Below are 5,330 nucleotides of genomic sequence, written 5' to 3' on the forward strand. Positions count from 1 at the left end.
GTGAGTACAAGGGAGATTGACTTACCATCTCATATGGCCCAACCAAATAGAATTATCTTATTAGGTGAAACCCAAACCCAATTAATTATTACATGTTATCACTAAATTACAAAGAGGAAAACTCCCATTGTGCCCTGGTGGTCTAGGTGCCAAGCAACCTAACTCACGTGACCCCGATCATCACAAGGAAGCCCACTCCCCCTAATCATATGCCAATCCATAGGGTAGCACATAAAATGACATCACAACACATGAAATAATACTCACAAAAAGGCCTTCAAGAATGTATAACATCACTGAGCACATACTGCACATAGAGCATACATATGAACCATTACAAGCATAGGGCCTTCACCAATGCCTCATGGGCATAGTACCAAATCAAAAACATGGAACATAAGAACATCATAATTTACTATAAATCCTCAACAGTGAGGTATAAAACATCCCACTGGAGTCATAGAAGCGATCCTCAAACAACAAGGCAAGAACCTCTTGCTGGAGCAACTTCTGTAAAAGGAAAATCCTCAATGGTAGGGAATAATACCACTTACCAAAGCATAAAATACATCATGAAACATCATAGAAAATCATGAACCAATTGAAATTTCTCAACACAGACTTCACATACCTCTAGGAACTCACACAATCCATACTAGGACTTTACAACACTAAACTTGACCTTTATGGGCCTTCTAGAGCAGTTTAGCTCTCTTGGTATGCATAGTGGTGTTACTGGTTTGTAGGGTGGAATTTTTGGGATATTTCCTAGTGTTTTTGGTTCATTTCACAACATTTCTGGTCCATTGGTCAGTGTTTTGGGTACAAAGGTCAAGTTTCTCAGTCTATAGGTTAGCTCTCATGGTCAGTTTGTCAGCTCTTTGGGTCTAAACAATGGTATTTTTGGTATGTATAGCAGTGTTCCTGGTAGATAGAGTAGTTTTCTTGGTTATTATGGTGGTGTTTTTGGTTGATTTGGTGGCGTTTCTGGTAAAGTATGCAATATCTCAAGTTTGAAGGATCTGAAAGGTAAAGTAACTGCCTAGATTGACTTAGGAGACAAAAAAGACCTCAAGGACATGACTAGGAGGTAGTATGAGCATCAAAAATGGTATACACATGGTTTATTCATCAAATGCAACTCATGGGAATGAGTTTGCAACTCAGTGGATAAGCAACTTGGCCAAAACTGCATTTTGGGAGTCTAGGTGCATGGGAGATAACTCTAACTCTTCATAGGCCAAATGGACTTAAAAAATGCAAATCCAAACACCCAAACACACTTGAAATATGACTAAAGTAGACTAAAATATGCCACAGACAGCCACAAGAAGCTTCATGAGCTCTTACATAGTCATAGAAGCACTCAAGACATAGAAAAATAGCCCCTATTACAACCAAGAGTTCACAAGGAGTAAAATACCCAGATGAACATTCAATAAAAATAAGAACATTCTACAAACACATTGAAAAAGTAAATACATGTATGCATTTATCCACCATTCACTTACACAGACAAAACAACTCAAGAATCTCACTCAAACATAAGGAGAATTCTGCAATTTCCCATTTCATTCATTTAATTCCAAAGGATTAAAACTATAATGTCTTTCTTTTCCCCATCCATTCAACAACCACAAATAAATCATTTTCACAAGAAGACAAAATTTCACAAAATCTAAAAATGGAAGAACTCCAACTTGGAGATCACAAATCCAAGGATGAAAACCACAATCCAAGCTTCCAAAATCCAAATGCAAACCAAGATCCAAGCCAAAATCTCAAAGCTTCGATCAAAAATCTTGCCGACTGGTAACCCGACAGCCATCCAGAAATTTCAAATAAATAGAAAATACATAGAAAACTATGCAAAAATCCCAACCATCAAAATAATCCAAAAATCAACATTTCTTACCTATCTTGTATAGTTCCAAGGTAAGAATATTTTATTATATTTCTTACCTATCATTCCAAATTCACCCAATCAATTAGGTGGGTAGGTAAAATCAACTTTATTTTATTTGTACACCTCCCATGCATTGTAAAAGAAAAATAATAATATTATTACTTTTTAGGAGTGTAAGAATATAATAGGCTTTATACTTTTACAGTTATTAGTTAATAAAAATCAACTCTATAACTATATCTAAAATAAATCAATCAACAAGAAATCAAAAGGATAAAAATAATTAAATAAAACAATAGCCAATAAATCAATTAAATAAATAACAATCAATTAAATCCAAAATAAAACAATTAATTAATAAATCAAGCATTAATAAATTCAATAAAAATAAATCAAATATCCATTAATTAATTAATTATAACTTTATTAATCATTACTCAACATTAATTAATTAATTAAATAAATATTATCCAACTATAGGATAATTAATCCAACCCATGATAAACCAAACACACACACATAACCAACTGCACATAGATAGAACGAGATACCGACTCAAGACTTGACAACACTTACACCCGACAAGACTGACAAGGTGAACATACTAGACCATGAGTAGGTGAGGGAAAACCAAGTCATCTCCAACAACTGCCATTGGGATTAGGACACGCTCAGACCTATGAGACCAGGTGGAGTCGATGGACGGTACCTGCAATCCTGCATCCACCGATAAACGCAAAAGAACATATATATATATATATATACAACATTATAGTAGCAGGCAAGTGAAAGAGAATCGCAACACCTTATCATGCTCGTGATGAGTGATAAGGCATCGTCCCTTTCATGAAGACAATCACCCAATACAAACACATCTTATAAAACCATCATCATGAAGCAAGGTTAGTATCATCATCATATATCATGAAATCATATAAATCACATAGGAATCGCGAATACATATAAGTCCATCAAGAAATATCATCCATCGAATAATCATAACATATCATCCATCACATAGATCATCAAAAGTCATCAATATAACACATGTTTGTATAGCATCATAAATGTCTTCTACATATAAATAAAGTCATAGCCATCATCATAAGTCTAGATAAGTCTATTGAATCATGAATCAAAATGTAAGTCTAGGAGGGACACTATGCATTCCCCTTATGTAATATTATCATACTTCTGGCCATAGTATAATAATATTGTGGTTTCAAATCCCACCATGATTTTTCCCTTTTCGGTTTTCCACATAAAAATTATGGTTTTATGGTTGTGGGGTTGTTTACTTTATGTTTCTACACTTTGCTTTCTATCTTATGCATCCAGTGGTTTAAGAATCAGATTAGCAAGTTTGAAAATTGTAAAACACTGATTCATCCCCACCCCCTCTCAATGTTCATTGATTCCAACATATCTCCCCTTCAACCAATTATATTATTGTTATTTAAATCTTGGTCTAGATTGTTCAAGGAAGCTTTCTTTGTGGTGTTATGGGAAGTGGCCCCATCCATTGTTATCTGGAGTATCTGGTAGGAAAGAAATAAAAGAATTTTTAGAAAAGAATTGAATAGAGTAGAAGATGTTATTGGCCATAAATGAAGTACAATATCAGAAGTTTTCAAAGCTTATACAATTAAGAATAAAAGAGTAGACTCATGTCTTACTACTTGGAATGATTCAATGCTCAAGAATTGGAAGCAAATATCCCTTCATTTTAAGGGAAGCATGTTATGGAATGGAGGTTCCAAGCTAAAGAGGAAATATATTAAGTGGTAGCCTCCATATTTTGATTTTATTAAGCTTAATTTTGATGGTGCTTCTAAGGGGAACCCATGGATCTTAGGAATTGGCTTTGTATTTTGAAATCATAATCATGTGATCTTGAGTGCAAGGGCTACTAGAATTGTAGATGGATCAAATAATATACTAGAGGCCTAAGTGGCTTTAATCTTTAGATTAAGATTGGCATGTAAATTCAAAGTGAGGAATCTTGTAATAGAAGGTGACTCGATGAATATTGTGTCTACTCTTAAGAAATTAGATGCCTCTAACTGAAAAATCAAATATGCTCTTCAAGAGGCTTGGTCCCTATTAGAAAAATTGGAAACTATAGCATAATGCATTGCTATATAGAAGAAAATTCATTAGCAGATGCTCTTGCAAATAAGGGTTGCAAGATTGATAAAGAGGTTGTTTATTTCACTAACACCTTAGCAAAGGTGGACCTGAAGCTTTCCACATGTATTGGGAATGATATGCAAATGTAATTGTTACTAACAAGTGGTTTGTGGTTATAGGGGTGAAGTAGATACTAGTTATGCTCACTAAGAATGTTTGAAACTAAAGATTCATACTGGGTGTTACTGAACAAGTGGAAGAGAATTCTCCCAAACAATTTTTTATTTCAAATTCAAGAGGTTCTTCCTAAAGATTGGCATTAGTCCACATTTTCTTCCAAATTATTAAGCTAGATCTTAACATATGTAGTAGATTTTGGACATTTCAAGCCATGTTTTTTGCAACTAGAGGTCATGATAGTTTCCATCTTCACAGTCAAACTCTTTCATTGTGTTTCTCATTAGTTTAGTTGTTAATTTGTCATCCTCTTTCTCCGATCAATTTATGCTTTGGTCATTTGCTTGGGTCTACTATCTACCTTAGAATGAAAATTATGATTTTCATTATGGATGTTGAAGCTTACAATGATCTAGTATTTCTACAACAACATGTGGTGCAATGATCACACAAGGTTGTTGAAGCACTACGAGATCTAGTTTTCTTGCCAAAAACAATAATATTTGACATATGTAGGTGAATTAGAGCTAAAAGCTAAGTATGCAAATTTGTTAATTTTGTTGAATTCCATGGTCAAAACTATATTACCTATTCATGTGAAGTGATATGAAAGACAACCAAATAAGCCTAATGAGAAGCTACTTGGAATGTTGGCTTCTCCTTGCCTATATTTTGTGATAATCTTCTATGTTTTCTTTCTCACCCATCTTGCTTCCAGCACAACATTCTCATTACACATCTTTGAACTTGTATTAGTGGCTTGTATATCTTTGCTGAGTGTTGCTTCAAAAAGTTTTTAGGAAAACCTTAATCTTGTTTTTGTATTATTAGTTGTAGTTGTAGTTGTATTTTTTACTATATCTATTAATATTAGTTCAAGCGTATGTATTTTATTTAAAATAAAAAGAAAAATATTATATATTTAAATATTTATATATCTTCAAATAAAAGTGTAGGTTGTTTTATCATATTCATTTGATTTTACTATCGATTAAAATTTTGTAAATTTAAAATAGTTATTTGAGTCATCAACATTCTATAAAGCTCTCTAATGTTGGTATTTACATTGTATTCTTTGTAAGATGCATAACACATATTTTTTCTTCTTATTTTCTAT

This window comes from Cryptomeria japonica, chromosome 1 (assembly GCF_030272615.1).
Source record: "Cryptomeria japonica chromosome 1, Sugi_1.0, whole genome shotgun sequence".
Classification (NCBI taxonomy): Eukaryota; Viridiplantae; Streptophyta; class Pinopsida; order Cupressales; family Cupressaceae; genus Cryptomeria; species Cryptomeria japonica.